At 38.3% G+C, this 20,395-nt stretch overlaps 2 protein-coding genes across 4 annotated transcripts in view; one reads left to right on the forward strand and one right to left on the reverse strand.

Moving 5' to 3' along the window:
* Positions 1-8,001, reverse strand: part of FAM210A (family with sequence similarity 210 member A) — a 29,462-nt gene extending 21,461 nt beyond the window's left edge. For 2 of the 3 annotated variants that reach the window (XM_044658081.1, XM_044658079.1), the window contains exons 1-2: positions 7,797-7,976; positions 4,632-4,768 (exon numbers count right to left, since the gene is read on the reverse strand). The gene's annotated coding sequence lies outside the window, so the exon portion shown is untranslated. Of the gene's footprint in view, positions 1-4,631; positions 4,769-7,796 lie in introns of all 3 variants that reach the window. The other variant, XM_044658080.1, reaches the window with a different exon arrangement.
* Positions 8,002-8,572: 571 nt separating this feature from the next.
* The window catches only part of RNMT (RNA guanine-7 methyltransferase), a 56,435-nt gene continuing 44,612 nt past the window's right edge, over positions 8,573-20,395 (forward strand). The window contains exon 1 of the mRNA XM_044667108.1: positions 8,573-8,644. The gene's annotated coding sequence lies outside the window, so the exon portion shown is untranslated. The remainder of the gene's footprint in view (positions 8,645-20,395) is intronic.

Genomic DNA, 20,395 nt, shown 5'->3' on the forward strand with positions numbered 1-20,395 from the left:
CCAGGCTGCTTTTAGTTACAGAAACAGGTTGAAATTTTCTAGTTTAAGATTTTTCTTAATACTGGTCATCAACTGAAATAAAAAAGTTGGAAGATAAAATTTACTAGTTATGGCTACTAAAGTAATTGGCTATTCACATAAATAGTTAACTATAAGGCTGATTAGCAAGTATAGTCAAGAAGTACATGGGGGGCAGCTGGGTAGCTCAGTGGATTGAGAGCCAGGCCTAGAGACAGGAAGTCCTAGGTTCAAATCTGATCTGGCCTCAGACACTTCCCAGCTGTGTGACCCTGGGCAAGACTCTTGACCCCATTGCCTACCCTTACCCCTCTTCTGTCTTGGAGCCAATACAGAGTAGTGGCTCCAAGACAGAAGGTAAGGGTTTAAAAAATAAAAAAATAAATTAAAAAAAAGAAGTACTTCATCATTATCAAAAAATACGTCAAATTGAGGCATTGAAAATTATTCATTTTTATAACACTGGTACAAAAACAGTTCCAAAGATTATCTTAGTATATCTACTTTGATAACAATCATAAATATATTAAATAATATTAATTAAATTAATCAATGTTAATTGAATATTTTAAAGACAGAATCCAATAATTATTATTTAGTTCCTACTAAGTTAAAGATACTGTGTTGGGTGCTAGAGATACAAAGACAAAATGAAAAACAGTCCTTTCCTTTATATAGTTTCATTCTAAAGAAAGGATACCTAGGATCAGCTGAAGGTGGACGTGGATAGAGTGCAGAGCCTGAAGTCAAGAAGATCTAAGTTAAAATCCAGCATCAGACACCTTTTATCTGTATCACCCTGGGCAAAGCTGTCTCAGTTCCCTCATCTGTAAAATGCTAATAATGGCACCAACCTCTCAGGGTTGTTGTGAGGATCAAATAAGATAATAATTGTAAAGCACTTACTGAAATGCCTAGCAAAAATGAAGTGCTATATAAATGTTACTTTTTATAAAGCTTTAAGGTTTGCAAAGTTTTACCTATGTATTCTCATTTGATCCTCACAATGCTGTGAGGTAGGTACAATTTTTATCATCTCCATTTTAGAGATGAGGAAACTGAGGTTGAGTGACTTGCCCAGGGGCATATAATTAATAGATGTCACAAAATATGTATGACAACAAAATAAAATAGGTCTATTATGCTATAATGCTTGAGCTGTATATGTATATATGGGTGAAAAATAAACCAGACTCATTGCAAGTGGGGTGTTATCACTTGGTGGAAAGAGTGATGGATTTGGAATTAGAAGAACTGGATTAAAATCTAGTTCTGACACTTATTGACTGTATAATCTTGGCCCAATCCCCATATACCCAATACAGCTATGGGTATATAGAAACCCACTGAAAACACCGCAATGGTCCCTCTTCTCTTCCTAGCCACAGCCTCTTATCTTCAGAAATCAATACAAGGCTTTGGCACTAAAACCATGGAAGACCTACCTGGATCCCGCTATTCCAATCTCTTTATAATTTCCCTTTCCCAACAATGTAATTTGGGTCTTGCCATTGTCTCTCTAACTGAACTCTTCTGTATGTGTTCTTTTTCCCAAGTATGATATAAGAATAGGAATGATCTCAATTTTCTATTTGTATTCTCAGCATTTAGCAGTGTGTATGTGAGTTACCTAACTTAAGACTTTTCTATTCCCTTCTATTTCATTTCAGGAGAAGCTGATGAAGAGGGAGAGAGCAATAACAATGTGGAGTCAGAAGATCTGGATTTGAATTTCTGCTTTGTCATTTCAAACCTCTGTGACTTTGGACAATTTCAGTTTGTCCATCTGTAAAAGAGGGGGAGGGGGCAGCAGTCTAACTAGATACTCTCTGAAGTCCCTTCTAGTTCTGGACCTAGGATCTCTAGGATCCCAGAACTAAGGGGCTCAGCAGTCTTTCCAGGTAAGAGGTTGTGAAAGAATGCTACTCCTGAAAGGATTTTGACCCCTATGTTTATCAAATACAGTGCCTGGCACATACTGTACACTTCAAAGATGTTTGCTGATTACCTAAGAGTTAAAAAGAGAGGAGAGCATGCATTCCAGGCATAAGACTGTGGCTCAGTTTCAGGAATAATGAATACATTAGTTTGCCTATAATGCAGAGTGCAAGAAACATAAGAATGAGTTTAGAAAAAGAAAGTGGTCCGTAAAGGTTTTTAAATGTCAAACAAATGGTTAATTTTTCAGAACTTCCTTCTTCCCTTTCTTCCTCAATGGATGGTACTCTGGGAGAAACTTGTAATGAAGTCAACAGAAAAGCAAAAGCAGTAATTTCTGTTTAATGTTAAATAAGCAGCTAGGTGGTATAATAGGCAGAGCTCTGGGTTTGGAATTAGAAAAACCCGATTCTGTATGTGTGAGCAAGTCACAACCTCTGTTTGCTTCATTTTCCTCACAAGAGTTTGATGACCAACTGAAATTGTAAAATATTTAGTACTAATCTGGCACACAGTTAAGTGCTATACACATACTATGTATGTTCTATGAGTTATTACTGTTCTATGAGTTTGTGTTGTATCCTTGAGGCAACGGGGAAATACTTTAGTTTCTATGGCATGGGAAATTTTTAGCAAATAAACACATTTATCCAAGCTGACAGCAAACAGAAATTAATTAAGTTATTCAGATGAAAATATACCAGACACACAGAGTGAACAAGTTCTCCTATTGGGACATGCCTCAGCTCAACAAAGAGAGAGAATCCCAATCTCACCCGAGTGAAAAATTCTCAAAATTTCTAGTGTGATACGACATGGGAATTTAGAAAGATTATTTTGGATTATGGGTAGAGGATGGAGCAGAAAGGGGAAGATACTATCTATGCATGACTCAAAGTAGTACAGTAGAAAGAGCACAGGCTCCTGTCAGCGAATCTGGGTTCATTTATCACCTCTGATACTAACTGTGTGACTCTGGGCAAGTTACAACCTTCCAGGGCCTCATTTCTCTGTAGAATGAGAGGGCTGGATTAGATGGTTTTTAAGGTCATTTTCAGTTTAAGCTCTAAGACATGATGACTTCCAAGTGGCGACCTCTAAAGAAATGAGTTTGGAGGAAAGGTAGATCTAGAAGGGAAAGAAAATGAGTTCTGTTTTGGACATGTTGAGTTTGAGATGCCCATGAAACATTCAATTGTAATTTTAGGCTTCATTAGGAAAGGCAGTGTCCAGGTGTAAGGAGGCAATATAGTTCTGGTATTCTGACTTGGTAAAACTACATTTATTATATTGTATTCAGTTCTATGTACATTTTAGGAAGAACAATGATTAATAAAAAAACCAAAGAACATTCATACCATATGATTTGAAAGAAAAGGGGATGATATTAGCTTGGAGGTAAATCTCTGAGCTGGAGACTTAAGATTCTTTTTAAAAAATTGTTTTTATTAAAAACAAAAACCCAAACCCTTATAAAAAATTCTGTCTTAACACTCAACTCAAAGACAAAAGAGCAGCAAATGCTAGGCATCTGGAGTCAAGTGACTTGCCAAGGGTCATGCAGCAAGGAAGCGTCTGAGGCCAGATATACATCAAGAGCAGTATAACTCCTATTTCTACTTTGCCTGATTTTCAACCAAATTCTCTCCCCTTCTGGGTTCTAGTTTTTTTCATATGAGTATTATCTTTTTAATACACAATGCTACTTTAGCCTATTACTCTCCTTTTAATCTATCCTGCTTCTTTTGAATAATAGTTACTCTTTCACAGGTCACTCAGTGATACCTAAATGTCATTTTAGTCTCTATAACGATAACTTCTAGGTCATTTTGCTTGCTACCTAAAAATTGTGTATTTATGCTACACATCTGAGGCCAAGTATTTTATTCCTTCCTTGAATTTTGTCTTTTGGGGATTTCTAGGAGAGTCTACTGTTAATCATCTTCCACATTGCAGTTGTTCAGTTGTATTCAACTTTTTGTGACCCCATTTTGAGATTTTCTTGGCAAAGATACTGGAGTGATTTGTCTTTTCCTTCTCCAGGTCATTTTACAAATGAGGAAACCAAGGCAAACAGGATTATGTGACTTGTCCAGGGTCACATAGCTATTAAGTGTCTGAGGACAGATTTGAACTTGGGAAGATAATTCTTCTAATTCTAGGCCTGACACTCTTATCCACTTCACCACCTACCTGCCCAATTTAGAAGATTCCCTCTCTATACAGAGAGAGAGAGATAGTGTTTGTGTGTATACATATACACCCACATAGATGTGTATATATGCACACACACATATACATACACATATATATGTATAGTAAATATAGGTAGGTAGTTTCCTCTGATTAGGATTGCAAGATTCCAGGCAAATATATTTTTACTAGCCCCTGTTTTAGATTTCATTTCTGGCTAAAGCCCATCATTCCAGTATTAAAACCATGGTCCAGAAATCCCAATCCTGTTCTCAGATAGCATTTTCTTATCCAGTAGTTCCCTGTGAAATCTTCCTCTTTCTTCTGAAACATTTACCATAAGCGGTTAAAAAAAAAAGGAACACCAAACACCAAAACAACCACTTGTGCCCTAAAGATTTTCAATTTATTGCCTAAGGTTCCAGGCTTATTTAAGGAAAAATTTTGTTAAAATTAGTTTTCCCAAAAGAGAATTGACTTACTTTGCAAGTATTGTGTGGCCTTGTTGGAGAAGTTAAAGCAAAGCTAGGATGATCATTTGTTGGGTATGTTGCAGAGAGGATGACGTGGATTGTATCAGATGGTCTCTGTGGTTCCTTCTGAGCTTCTGTGAAGTTACCTATTAGAATGGGAGAAGGTAGGCACCAATGTAAACTTTATTTTTAAAAAGTTTTAGCTACCTTGTACAACTTCCTATTTTTATAGATGTGGAAACTGAAGCTAAAAGAGAATGACTTGCTAGCAAATTCTAGACTAGTCATTGGGTCTCCAAATGCCCAGTCTGAAGCTCTTTCCACTACCCCAAACTATTTCCTCTAATAATGATTATAACTGACAAATTTTGAATAACATTTTAAAGATTACAAAGTAGTTCTACATCCTATCATTTAAACTTTACAACAAACCCAAAATGGAGGACAGATAAGTCAAATGAAGTTCTAAGAAATTGGTGGTTTGCCCACGGTCCCCCTATGAAAGCAGGTAGTCTGTGTCTCACTGGAGATTCAAACACATGTCTTACCTGCCAGGGGTAATGGACTAATGCTTTTTATATTTTATTTTATTTTTAAACCCTTAGCTTCCATCTTAGAATCAATACTGTGTATTAGTTCCAAGGCAGAAGAGGGGTAAGGGCTAGGCAATGGGAGTTAAGTGACTTGCCCTGGGTCACACAGATAGGAAGTGTCTGAGGTCCAATTTGAACCCATCTCTAGGCCTGGCTCTCAATCCACTGAGCTACCTAGCTGCCCCCTAATGCAGTGATTTTCTCCTTCCCTAAAAAAACTCTAGAAACACCTCTTATACAAATGCACTATTTGTTCTCATGCCAAAGAAAATACAGGGCAACAGACAATAAAAATAACACATGATTAAAAAATTTTCATGGAACAAGCCTTTTATTTCTTGCTATCCCTTTTCCACTTGGGAAATAGCTCATATTTATACTGGGCTTTAAAGTTTATAGATGAACATTATCTCACTTGATCCTCATAATGATACTGTAGTAGGTGATGTTACTATCCTTCTTTTACAGATAAGAAAACTGAAGCTCAGGGAGGTTACATTACATGCCTAGAACACTATAAATAAGAGCTTGAAGCAGATTTCAAACCTAGGTCTATTGAGGCACAAGTCCAGCTCCAAATCCACAATGTGAAAGTCCCTCTCAAAACTGTACTCCTAGGGAAAATTTTCTTTCTTTGTAATTTAAATGTTACTTTTTATGTCTTCTAATATATTTAAAATTTGTGATGGAAAATATGCTTTCAAAGAAACATTGGACTCTGAGAACCACTGACTTAAAGAATAGCAGGTTCTATTTACATTGATAATTACAGGTTTGAATGAAGAAATTCACTCTTCATAGGGTTTTTCTGTATTAGCAGGAAGTGGTTCTCTACCAATTCAGGACACTGTGGGCATGGCTACTAAGTGTGGAGCTTCTCTGAATTTGGGTAAAATGCCTATAACTGAATTTTTTCCAGTCAGTAAATAAACATTAATTAAGTGCTTACTATGTGCTACAAAGCCCGGTACTTGTAAATTAGAGAGGTTGATTGAATTAGATTCAGTTTGGGGACCCATTGAGTTAGTGCTGTGAATAACCTTGAGAACCTGGCTAAAATTCAAACTACATTTTAACTCACCACCCTTTCCCTCCATTATTTTTTAATATATCTTGCCCCCATTCTTGCTCAGTTAGATTCTAATTTCCACTTCAGAATTCTTAAAAACTGAAGGTGATCTCAGTTTCTATGAAGAAATATCAATAATGAGACATCTTTTAATCCCTAACAAATTCCTTGGGAAAACTCCAGTATATGCTGGCATTTCATTGTTTTCCTTAAAGTCAGAAGTATTAAACTTATGGTGTAAGAATCAAAAGATTTAATATTAGAGAAATTCACTGAATTAGAAATTAAGTCTGACTGGATGATGAATTTCTAATGGTTCTTTGGCACTGCAATGAAAACTGCTAACTTAAGGGCTTGATTTACAAAATATTTTTAAAAGAATAAATCATATATAAAAACTAGTTTTTTGGGAAATAATGTCTTCACAAATGCCAAAATTGATATTGAATATCATAATTTTAATTATTACAGAACTTGGAGTCAATATAACTCAACCAAAATATTTAAATAAAGTAAATGTCTCATCTGCATTCCTTCAATGTTTTATTCTATAATCAAAGTTTGTGAGAAATCAGTATGTATAAAGGATTTAATATCGAGGTGTTAACTGAGAATATAAGTACATTGAGTCTTGTAATTTTTCATTCATAGAATACTGATAACATTTCCTTATGATGTAGTTCTGACATGAACTTTCTCCTGATAAGGAGATTAGTGTGTGTGTGTGTGTGTGTGTGTGTGTGTGTGTGTGTGTGTGTGTGTGTGTGTGTAAACAAGGCTTGGGGAAAAAATTCAAATTTAATGGTGAACCTGCCCATATTTTCACATTCTTTAGCTGCAAGTTAGTTAAAACTATCAACCAACGTTTGGCTTATGACTTTTTTGCAGGTCGTTTAAAAGAGTCTATTTGTGGACCAGCGTGTCAAATCTGCAATAAAGTGGCTTTTTTCCCACAAGAAGAAACAAAGTTGTGAATTTCCCCCCAAACATGAGCCAGGTCCTCCAAGCTAGATTACGTGAGGTCCAACACATCCCTTTCCATCTTTCCCCAAGACCACGTGTGGCCTGCCAAACTCAGGAGGGCCCATTCCCTCCCCAGAGAGGTTGCTGGGTGGTGGCTCTTACTGCTCCAGAAAACGGGTGCTCTGCCAGAGTTCTTGGGGGATGGGGTGAGGATCTGCCGATACTTTGTAAAAACAAAATAACGGCAGAAAACTTGTAGGGGGCCCTTCTAATGTCACGATCCAGGAGTGAAGAGAGTGAAGGTGCAAAGGGCAAAGGAAAGAACTCTCTCCCAAAGCGGAGGAACGGCCTCAGGGCTATTAATTACCCCGGCAGGTCAGGTCAAGCCCTTCCCCCACAGACTCACGTAGGACAGTTGGCCACGAGCACTAAGTCCAGCCCCAACCTATCCCCAACTGGGCCGAATCTCCTCTCCCATCGGCCTCGGGTCAGCGACGCCTCCTCGATCCCTCCCTACTCCCGCCCCGAGAAGCCCAGGGGCCGCGGTACCTCGGAGGACGCTGGGTCCGCGGCCGCAGGCACTGACAGGGGAGCTTTCCTGTGCTTCTGGCTCAAGGGCAATCACAGATAGGAGACAAACTCCCCCCAGGATCCCTGTCGAAGCCAGTGTGAGCAGACCTACCCTCACCCTCCCGGGACCCTGGAGGCCAGGGCGGTCATTCGCTTTCTCCGGGCAGCCGCGCCTACCCACAACGTGCTTGCGACTACCGGGTGCCCGATTCGGAGCCTCTGCTGGCAATGCCCTGCGCCCAGCACACTGGGAAATGTAGTTCATTTAAGAACTATATTGAACTCTTCCCTCCAAAAGCGCGAATGGGGAAGAGACGAACCCGCATGCGTCATGTGGGAATGACCACATTTCCCCGCCTCCAGGAAGTTACGTAATTGCCGAAGCGTGGCGTGATTACTATTTCCGCAAACAGAATGGCGGAAAGACTTACTCAGGTAAGTGTTACGACTGAAACCTATGCTCCTTTTCCATCTTCACCCCGAGTCTCTACTATTCTCTCGCTCTCCCCATCTTGAGGACTGTTGCCACTGTGGAGGTAGAGCATGCACCACTTATCCTGAGCTGTATTAACTATTGCATTTGTACCATGCTTTCTTTGCGCACCTTGCCTACTCCTCGGCCCGAGTTGGTTGTGTTATAGGGCGGGGAAGGAAGTTAGTGGTGCCTGTCGGGGTGGTCGGACGTGACGTTGGCTGGGCACGCGCGGCGGTTGAGCCGGCTGCTGCAAAGGTGGGCCAGAGAGAGGGCGGGCTAGTGCCAGACCACGGAGCCGTGTGGGTGACTGTAGCCAGCCGGTGGGGAACAATTGGAGTCTGTGGCTGGAGAGGTGCGTGTCCGTGCTTCGAGTAGTGGGGCTCGCGTTCGGTCCTGGGCCACGCGCGCCCTGCTGCGCGAGACCCGGCTGGGGCAGGGGGCGCCGATGGGTAGAAGTTTCCAGTCCTGGGTTTGGAGGGCACGGGCGGAACTGAAATGAAATGAGGACAGGGAAAGAAAGTGAGAGTAGTGGAGCCAGCGGGATCCGAGCCCTTCTTCTCCTGTATACCTCAATGGGGAACCGATCGGGCTGCGGCCCGCCCCCCATTACATTACCGACTGATTATCTTTCCTTTGAGCGAGCGGAAGAGGAGGCGGAGGGTAGGAATCCCGCGCTTGGCGCGCCCAAGAGGCTCCTAACTGCTCTATCCCACCTTCTGCATCCCTGGCCTCACTGACCTCCCAGCTCTCTGGGCCCTGAACTGGGGTTGAAGCTTTAAAGGGATAGCTTGAGACGTGACGTCATGGTCCCGTGTAAGGATTTGTTCTTTCCTCCCCCAACTCACTAGGGCTTTTGTAGGAAAGTTCTTGGTTGATAGTTCCACAAAAATAACAGTAAGACACTTTATTGTAGCATTAATTCTTGTCACTCAGGTTTGCCGGTTACTGCCCCTTCCGGCTAATATCACTCATTCTTGAAGCATTTTCAGTCTGGCAAACTCATTTGTGGATAGTGAAATTCACAACTAATAAAACTTCTGACATCTCCTTCCAACTCTTAACATTTAAAAAGTGGGGGCGGGGAGCGCAATGCTTTGTGCTACCTGGAAGAACTGTGCTGAGGGGAGAGATTAAGCACCACTTTAGGGTCACAGGTTAAAAAAAGAACAACTAAAAGGAAAGAAGTGCTTAAAGAGTTTCTTGGAGAGTGATTATTCCCACAAGTGTTTTTGTTTTGGTTGTAGGCTTAGAATAATAATGGGTAGATGTGTAGAGATTGGAAAAGAGTTTCTGCTAGAAAAAACAGTGGAATCAAAGGACACTTGGAATATTGAGACTTTTGGGGGTATGTGATAGTCATAATATGGCTAGAGACTTGTCTTAGGGTCAGTGCGGAAGTCTTAAACTTGTCTGGGAGATTTGGTGTTTGAGTAAATATTGGGAAACCTTTGAAAGTTTTGAGCAAAAGGAGTGACTTGACTAGAGATAAACTTTGGTAAGTTTATTCTGGCCTCTGTTAATATCTTGAAGGAAACTAAGATGAGTTAAACTATCCTGGAGATGTAGGAACAAATAATAGGGACTACGGACAGGAACTAGGATATTTGTTATGGGAATAAAGAGGGAAGAGACAAGGGAGAGGAGTAGAATTTATTAATGATTAATTAAGTGGATGGATAGAGTATGTGGATCTCCTTGGAAGTCTAGGAAAATTGTAATGCTGTTAGCAGTTAGATTTTAGATCTGAAATTGAAATGTTCATGATATATGTTGGGTTAGAGGAAGTAGTGGATAGAGTGCCAGGCCTAAAGTCAGGAAGAACTCATCTTCCTGAGCTTAAATCTGGCCTCAGACAGTATAGCTGTGTAACCCTGGACAAGCCACTTCATCCTATTTGCTTCAGTTCCTCATCAGTAAAATGAGCTGGAGAAGGAAATGGCAAACCTTTAGAAAACCCCAAATAAAGTAACCAAGAAGTATACATGACTGAAATAAATGAACAACAACAGAGCACCTATAGCAGATGATTGAAAAGTGCAGAGAAAGGGCTCGATGGAGAAAGATTTAGGGGTCAGGCACAATAATAAAGCAGTGGAAGATCTAGAAAAGAAAGCAAAAAAGAATACAGAGTTGTTCAACATTCAGTGCCAATTTATGTAAGCTACTAAGGATCTGAAGGCATTTCAAGGGAAATTTCTAGCTTTGAACTTATAAAGGAAGGAGGAGTGTATACAAATAAGTATAGTACATGGAAAATTAAGGACATGCTAACAACAGGGAGGAGGACAAAGAACCAAACTGAGCAAGGAAAGCCTGTTAAACTGGGATGTGGCAAATGGGAGGTTATAGATGGGAGCTGAAGGGTCTACAGCAGGGGTTGGCAACGTATGGCTCTTTCTGCAGGAGCCATAAAGTCAGGCGCTGTTATAGGAGCACGCACTGTGAGCACTGTACGGCTCTCACGAAATTACATTTTAAAAAATGTGGTTTTTATGGCTCTCATAGCCAAAAAGGTTGCAGACCCCTGGTCTACAGGAATAAAGAAAATGTTTTTGTTTTATTTTTAGGCTCGATGACATTTAAACATACTTGAAGGTTAGGATTTTTTTTTTAAAGTGGACAATCTTGGAAGCAGGCCTACAGGTGGGAGGTTCTGGCCCCAGACACTTTTTAGCTGTGTGTCCTTGGGCAAGTCACTTAACACCATTGCTCTAGTCCTTTTGTTCTCTTCTCTTCTGCCACAGAACCAATACACTATTGACTCTTAGATAGAAGGTAAGAGCATCAGCATCATTGCCCCAGCACAGAGTTTGCCAGAGTTTGTTATTAGAAAGCCAGAAGGACTCTGGGGCCAGGGCTGCCCCTCTGCCCCTCTGCCCCTTTCTCCTGGGATCTGAGGACATTTCTCATATCCCCACCCCTCTAAAAGGTTCCTCATCACTGGTCTAGATCTTATCTTCTCTTTTACTGATAGGGTCAGAGCTAGGCTTCTGGTGCTAGATCAGGTACTTAAGGAGAGTTGTGGTTTTAAGTCAATATGAATGAATGGCAGAATCAAATTTAAGGCAACAAGGAAGGAGGATAAGAATAGTTTGAAAGTGAGTGAGAGAATATAGTGAGTGAAGAAGGGAGCTATCCAAAGAGACAAGAACGGACAGGATGAAAGATTGTTCTGTGTGTACTCACTTAAGATTTTTTTAGACAAGAATTTGTGATGAACCTAGTGTTTATGTACATTCTATACAGCTATGTTGAATATCATCCGATTAAGAGCAGGGATGGAAAAATTTGGTGTGAGAGAGGGTGCTAGTGGGCCAAAGTCTTAAGGGAGCAAGAAACTCAAGGGAGAGGATAATGTATAGTTGAATTTTCCAACTATAACTCAAGGGAAGAAAGAGTAAACAAAATAAAGGAATAAAGAGGTGCCTGTAGAAGTAAGAACAAAGAATAGTCCTAAGAAGTAGAGGGAAATATAGGATTAGAAATTATAAACAAAGAGAAGAGCATTCAGAACTGAAGGAAATAATCATTTTATTAAATGCCTTCTATATGCCAGACAAGTGCCTTTCAAATGGTCTCATTTGTTCTTCACAACAACCCCAAGAGGTAGATGCTATTTTTCCACTATTTTACACTTAAAACTGAAGCAAACAGATTAAGTGACTTGCTCAAAGTCACACAACTTGTTAAGGGTCTTCGAACTCAGATTTTCCTGATTTTAGGTCCAATGCCCAGTCCACTATGCCATCTAACTGCCTTTTCAGAGTTTGAAGATGTGAAGGGAACCTGGTCATGGGTGATTGACAAATTCAGTGGCCAGGGAGTTTGAAGGACTTAAGTATGTTTAGTGAAATCTGAGATCAAGGACTGAGTTGAGATGGATTGAATTCTTTGTAGGAAGAAGGAAAATGACTGGAAACAGGTGTTGACCTGGAAACAAAAACAAACTACCAAAGTAGTTATAAAAAGGGCCCCTTTAACTGAGGTAAGAAGATAAATCTGGGAAGATGTACAGAACCTCAGACCTAGGAACTACAGAATGTAATGTGTTTATATAGATTTTTGGAGAGGATAGGCCCTGCCATTTACTTGGGAACAAAGCACTAGTCTCCATCTAAAGTGGTTGCTGTGGGCCTAGACTCCACAGCTATAGGCTAGGGCATGATGGAGAACCTCTGGTAGGGGGGCCAAAGATGGCATGCAGAGTGCTTTCTGTGGGTACAATCCTCTCCCCACCCCCAGTTCCTTACTAGAAAGACAGAAGTACTTGGACAGAGCTGCTCTCCCTCCCCTTTCTGCAGTACATGATGACATTGTTTCACATCCCCTATCCTTCTGCTCAGCAGCCCAGTAAAAGTGCATAAGGGTTAAGGTGGGTGGCTCACAAGTGGTAGAGCAGGAGGAGAGCAGAGCTCAGCTCTCTGGCCATTCCCCCTCCTTCTGTCTACACTTGCTGAGAACATTCCTTACTTCACCCACCCCTCCACCCAACAGCCCAATAGGAATGCTTCTTCCCTCCCCTGTGTGGGGTAAAGGGTGGGGGGAAGGGTACAATATGGCAGTCTGATGGGGTAGAGTGGGACCACAGGTCAAATTGAGGATTACAGAAAACAAGGTCTTCACAAGTACAATCTTTGACATTGCCAACATTTATTAAGTGCATACTATGTAGCAGATACTATGCTAAATATTGGGAATATAAAGAAAGGCAAAAACCATCCCCCAACTCAGATCCCCAAATCTTGCTCTTACAATGGGAGAGACAACATGCAAACAAATTGTGTACAAACAAGATGTATACAGCATCAATTTGAAGTTGGTTGGTTGCCCTTTATACATGAGGACCAAAATGATATCACTATGTTGAGGTCAATGTAAATTGTATTTCATTGTGGCTGATCAGACCAATACACACTCCAGAAGGCTCTACAGCAGGTAGGGCACAGATATTCCATATGATTTGGGATGGAAATATCTCTAAATTTGCTCAGCTCACATTTCTTTTGAGCAACTGATACTCAGCTTTGCTCATAGAGTACAGTGCCTTCTTTGATTGAGGCATTCCATTCTAGATAAGTTTTTCAAAAAGAGTTTGAGAATGCCCTTGTATCACTTCTTCTTGTGTCCATAAGAGTATAAAAGAAAAATACAGGGAGCAAACTTCTGAGCAAAACAGATTTTATTGTAAATACATATTTAACATAAATCTGGTCTACAGACTTCCCATTGACCTGAGAGACTCTTGAGGCTTTGAATTGACACAGTATTTATACAAAACTAGATTACATAAATTCAATTTAGAGGAGGTTTGCCAAATGGGGCCTTTTTTAGTAAGAAAGTCTACCAGTTAGTTTTCTTATGATAATCAGATATTCCCTTGGAGACAAGACACCTTATTGACAAAAAAGATCTGAAAGTTTTTTTAGTAAGGCCAAGTCTTTTCATATTCTTTTCTATAGGACAGATTATGTAGCCCTCCATGGTAATAAAAAAGTTAGCCAAGGTTATTCTGTAGCTTCAGAGCCAAATGAGATAACAGCCTCAGAAACATCTAGATACATTCCAGGACACTGAAGAAATTCACAAATTTGCCTTGGCAAAATTTTCTAGAGGGAATTCTATTACTTATTTTAAGCATACTATAATCATCGATTACTGATTCTCATACAGTTACTTAATAATTGGAATTATTTATTATTGTTGAATATATTATAATTTGTCATGAAAATATCAATTGTCTAATAGGATGACATGCAGAAAATATATACAGTTATATAGAGGCATAAAACAATGAATATAAATGGAAGTTGCTTAATTATCTTTTACATGAGCCCATGCTTTATGTGAGTTCTCCATTAAATAGTTTGGTCACTCACATTTTCTCTTGTCCCTTTTCCTTCGGAAAGACATAGTCCATTTAAATACCATTGTTGCTTTCACTATGCACCCACAGAGTTTTGTTGCTTTTAGATGAGGGAAGGCCAGTGTCCATGAGGTCATGAGATGCACAAGTCTTCAGTGGTGACTATTGCTGTTTCCGACTCCATTCCTTCCAAGAACTCTGCCCCATGCCTAATAGTTTGTGCTTCTTCTGGCATTAAAGTCATCCAGAAACTTCTTTCAGCACACTGATACTGAGGGTCTCCAGCTCTTTGTGGATTTTTTTTTTTTTTTTTACTATTAGGGTTCATCATTGTGGGAGCATAAACACTCCTTTCTTGTAAATTGCAGTTTACTTTCTTGTAAATTGGAATTGCATTATCATCGGCCTGCATTTGCACTTTGGGGAGGCACACAAGCTTGTTGACTTGGTTAGGTTTAGATTAACAAGAGGAAATAGAACACTTAAATAATCCATCTCAGAAAAAGAAATTGTATAAGCCATTAATGAACTTCCCAAGAAAAAAATCCCCAGGACTAGATGGATTCACAAGTGAATTCTATCAAACATTTAAAGAACAATTAATCCCAATACTATACACACTATTTGACAAAATAGGCAAAGGAGTCCCACTAAATTCTTTCTATGACACAAATATGGTGCTGATACCGAAGCCAGGTAGACCAAAAACAAAGAAAGAAAATTATAAACTGATTTCCTTAATGAACATTGATGCAAAAGTCTTAAAATATTAACAAAGAGACTATAGCAATATATCACAAGGCTTATTCACTATGATCAGGTGGAGTTTATACCAGGAATGCAGGGCTGGTTTAATATTAGGAAAACTATCAACATAATTGACCATATTAATAATCAAACTAACAGATATCACATGATTATCTGAATAGATGTAGAAAAGGCCTTTGTCAAAATACAATACTTGTTCCTATTAAAAACACTAGAAAGCATAGGAATAAAAGGATCTTTCCTTAAAAATAATAAGTAATACATATTTTAAACCATCAGCAATTATCATTTGCAATGGGAATAAGTTAGAAGCCTTCCCAATAAGGTCAGGAGTAAAACAAGGATGTCCATTATCACCACTATTACTTAATATTGTACGAGAAATGCTAGTTTTAGCAATTAAGAGAAGAAAAAAATTGAAGGAATTAAAAGTAGACGATGAAGAAATTAAACTATCACTCTTTGCAGATGACATGATGGTAAACTTTGAGAGTCCTAGAAATCAACTAAATAACTAGTTGAAATAATTAAAACTTCAGCAAAGTTGCAGGATACTGTAGGGTGAATATTAAAAAGTTTGATTGCCAGGGTATTGAATAATTGTCAATCCCCAATTAACCTCAAGTCAAAATGACTTTTATGGAAGTTTATTTACAAATGAGAAGAGGAAGATAAAATAAGAAAATCAGAGAGGATAGGATAGGATAAGTAATCTGACACACTAAGTAATTTGCTCCAGCCTCCTTTTTCAACCCAGGGAGATCTAATTAATTCTCATTCAGAGGAGGCTTGGCTTTGAGTCCAAGGCTAGAGGCGAATGAAGCAGAAGCTTCAGTCACAGAGTCTCTTGAAAAAGCAGTTTCTTTAGAAAAGTACAGGAAGATTTAATCTTTATACTCCCCACATGTAATTCCAAGGGAGAGATTAACAACAGTCTCACTTAGTCCAAGGTCTCAGCCAGAGGTCAGACTCCTTCAGGTCCTAGTCACCCACTACAAGAAGCAACAGCCAAGAGAGGGAGCCCTGGAAGTTCTTTCAATTTGTCCAGGCCATTTCTTTCCTCACTTCCTGTGTCTTCCTCTTAGTTTATGTGTCCAATCCCAACAAATGCTTTTCTTAGGACTGCCTAGGGGGCAATCAACTCATTCTTCAACACCTGGGTCATAGACCTCCCCACTTGAGAGTTAAGTGGAGTTGTTTACACTTTTGGTGATTAGATTTAATAATGGGCAGGGTAGATTTAATCTTATTATCACAATACAAAATAAACCCATAGAAATCATCAGCATTTCTAGATATTTCCAAAATTCAGCAACAAGACATAGAAAGATAAACTCCATTTAAAATCACTTTAGACAATATAAAATACTTGAGAATCTATTTGCCAAGACAAACACAGGAATTATACAAATACAGTTACAAAACACTTCACACAAATAAAGTTAGATCTAATGATTTGGAAAAACATTAATTGCTCATGGACAGTGTGAAGTGGAAATTGAGGGGACCTTGAAAATTTCAAAGTACACCCTCTTTAACTACTTAAAAAAATAATATGACCAGGGGGAAACCCTCACTTAAAATATAAAGCTTTATTGAGAGAGAGAAATGGAAGGGGGGGAGGGGACACTGTCTCAAGTCATTGACCTAAGGCAAAAACCCAAAAATTCATAAGAAAAATCCCCTACTTATAGGAGAATCCTGACAAATCAAGACTTCCTAAAGGGATTATAACAATTTTACTATGGTTGGAGACAGAATGTTAAACAGCTTTACAATGGCTTTACAATGAGCACATTCAAGCTAATTAACATCTTCAAGAAATTGGAAAATAGCTTTACAGTGGGTACATTCAAACATTTTAAAGGAATGATCAGGAAGTTGGGAGGGGCTGATCAGCCAGGGTCTTGACCTCCTAGAACAGGGGTCAGCAACCTATGGCTCTGCAGGAGCCATAAAGTCAATTTTTTTTCAGGAGCTGTTACAGGAGCGCACACTGTTACAATACCTCGCACTGTGAGCACTGTAAGTCTCTCACGAAATTACATTTTAAAAAATGTGGCATTTATGGCTCTCATTGCCAAAAAGGTTGCAGACCTCTGTCCTAGAAGAAGCTTTGGAGAGACTTCCAAGACAAAAAGGTACTCAAGATTGGTACTTAAGATTTGATCTAGTCTGTCTTGGAGCACCTGCCCCAGCCCAAGTTCTGAGACAAACTCTAAAGACCCAACCCAAACACTTAAAGATATTGGGGGCTGTGGGGGCCAGGGGCCAGGGAGGGACTTGAATGGCTTTTATAACTTTTTGGAGATATTAATAACTTAATAATTTGAGAATAATACACTAAATTTCTCACTCCATACATTAGGCTGAGCTAACATAATAAAAATGAAAATTCTACCAAAATTAATTTACTTATTCAGTGTCATCCCAATCAAACTACCAAAAGACTGTTTTATAGAACTAAAAAAAATAATAAAATTCATCTGGAAGAGCAAAAGGTCAAGAATATCAAGATAACTAATGAAAAAAAATGTGAAGGATGGTAGCTCAGCTGTACTAGCTCTTAAACTGTACTATAAGGCAGTAATCATCAAAATAATCTGGTATTGGCTAAGAAAAAGTAGAGTGGAATAGATTAGGGGCAAATGATCTCAGCAATCTAGTGTTTGATAAATCCAAAGGTCCCAGCCTTTGGAATGAGAACACATAATTTGACAATAACTGCTGGGAAAATTGGAAAAATATGACAACAATTAGATAAAATAAATATCTCACACCCTATAACAAGAAAAGGTCACAATCGGCGTATGATTTAAATATAAAGAATGATATAAGTAAATTAGGGGAACATAGAATAGTTTACCTGTCAGATCTGTGGAGAAGGGAAGAATTTATGACCAAACAAGTGATAAAAAAACATTTTAACATGTAAACTGAATAATTTTGATTATATATTAAATTTAAAAGGTTTTTGTTCAAACACTGCAACCAAGATTTAGAAGGGAAACAACAAACCAGGGAAACATTTTTCTAATAACTTTCTCTGATAAAGGTCTCATTTCTCAAATATCTAATGAACTAAGTCAAATTTATAAAAATCTAAGTTATTCTCTAATTGATAAATGGTCAAAGGATATGAATAAGCAGTTTTAAGATGAAAACATCAAAACTATCAATAAATATATGAAAAAATGTTCTAAATCCCTCTTGATGAGAGAAATGCAAATTAAAATAAAATTGAAAGTAAAAGAAATGTTGAATTAATAAATAAGACTAGAAGGTGGTACTTTGAAAAAATAAATAAAATTGACAAAATACTGGTCAATCTAATTAAAAAAAGGAAAGAAGAAAACCAAATAATCAGTATCAAAGATGAAAAGAGAGACTTCACCTCTAATGAAGAGGAAATCAAGGCAATCATTAAAAAGTATTTTGCCCAATATATGGCAATAAATATAGCAATCTAGGTGAGATGGATGAATATTTGCAAAAATATAAATTGCCTAGATTAACAGCAGAAGAAATAGAATACTTAAATAATCCCATATCAGAAAAAGAAATTGAACAAGCCATCAAAGAACTCCCTAAGAAAAAATCCCCAGGACCAGATGGATTCACAAGTGAATTTTATCAAACCTTGAAAGAACAACTAATTCTAGTACTATACCAACTATTTGACATAATAAGCAAAGGAGTTCTACCAAACTCCTTTTATGACACTAATGTGGTACTGATCCCAAAGCCAGGTAGATCAAAAACAGAGAAAGAAAACTATAGACTAATCTTCTTAATGAACATAGCTGCAAAAATCTTAACAGAATATTGTGATAATTAGATTAAGTCTACGGTGGCCCATCTTTAGATTTAATCACCAAAGGTGAGAACACCTCTAATTCTGGGAGGTCCATAACCCAGGTGTACTATGAGAAGTGTCTATTGTGATTGGACATGCAATTTAGGAGGGAGGCACAGGAAGTGATGCATAAGTGACCCCTTTAAAAGGAGAAGGTCCTCAGTCAGGGGAGGCTTCTGGTGAAGAGGGAGGCTGATGAAGGAGCTCTTCTGGTCCGTGAAGGATTGTTGAGACCTTGGTGAGACAACTTTAAGTATTTTCTTTTGAATTCCACATGGCGAATTTAAAGACTGAATCTTCTTTTAGAAGCTTCTTTTAATAGACTCTGTGAATGAATTTTTGCTTCATTCACCTCCGGGTCTCTTGCCTACTGAGTTAGAGTCTTATTTCCTTATTTCCTCTCTCTCTTTTCTTAATTGTAAATAAACTTCCATAAAAGTCAATTTTGACTTGAGATTATTCTTAATTGCGGATTGATAATAGTTCAATCCTCTGGTGACCATCTTTTAATATATTGAACCCCCAAACCCTTTTTTCCCCCTTATAATACTAGCAAAAAGACTCCAGCAAGTGATCACGAGGATTATTCATTATGATCAGGTGGGATTTATACCAGGAATGCAAGGATGGTTCAACATTAGGAAAACCATCCTCATAATTTACCATATCAATAAGCAAATCAACAAAAATCATATGATTATCTCAGTAGATACTGAAAAAGTCTTTGACAAAATAAAACACCCATTCCTACTGAAAATACTAGAAAGTTTAGGAATAGAAGAGCCTTTCTTAAAAATAATAAATGGTATATATCTAAAACTATCAACAAACATCATCTGCAATGGGAATAAATTAGAAGCCTTCCCTATAAGATCAGGTGTGAAACAAGGATGCCCATTGTCACCTCTATTATTTAACATTGTACTGGAAACAGTAGCAGTAGCAATTAGAGAAGAAAAAGAAATTGAAGGTATTAAAATAGGCAATGAGGAGACTAAGCTATCACTCTTTGCAGATATATGATGGTCTACTTAAGAAATCCTAGAGAATCAACTAAGAAGTTAGTAGAAATAATCAACAACTTTAGCAAAGTTGCAGGATACAAAATAAGCGCACATACATCATCAGCATTTCTATATATTTCCAACACATCACAGCAGGAAGAGTTAGAAAGAGAAATTCCATTTAAAATCACCCTAGACAATATAAAATACTTGGGAATCTTATCTACCAAAAACAAATACAGGAATTATATGAACACAACTACGAAACTCTTTCCACACAATTAAAACTAGATCTAAAGTATTGGAAAAACAGTTGAGTGCTCATGGGTAGGACAAGCTAACATAATATAAATGACCGTCCTACCCAAATTAATTTACCTTTTTAGTGCTATACCTATAAAACTACCAAAAAACTTTTTTACTCAATTAGAAAAAACTATAAGGATGTTCATTTGGAAGAACAAAAAACCAAGAATATCAAGGGAAATAATTTAAAAAATATTATGAAGTAAGGTGGCTTAGCAGTACCAGATCTTAAACTGTACTATAAAGCAGTAGTCATCAAAACAATATTGTGCTGGCTAAGAGACAGAAGGGAGGATCAGTGGGATA

Source organism: Gracilinanus agilis, chromosome 1 (genome assembly GCF_016433145.1).
Source record: "Gracilinanus agilis isolate LMUSP501 chromosome 1, AgileGrace, whole genome shotgun sequence".
In the NCBI taxonomy this organism is placed as follows: Eukaryota; Metazoa; Chordata; class Mammalia; order Didelphimorphia; family Didelphidae; genus Gracilinanus; species Gracilinanus agilis.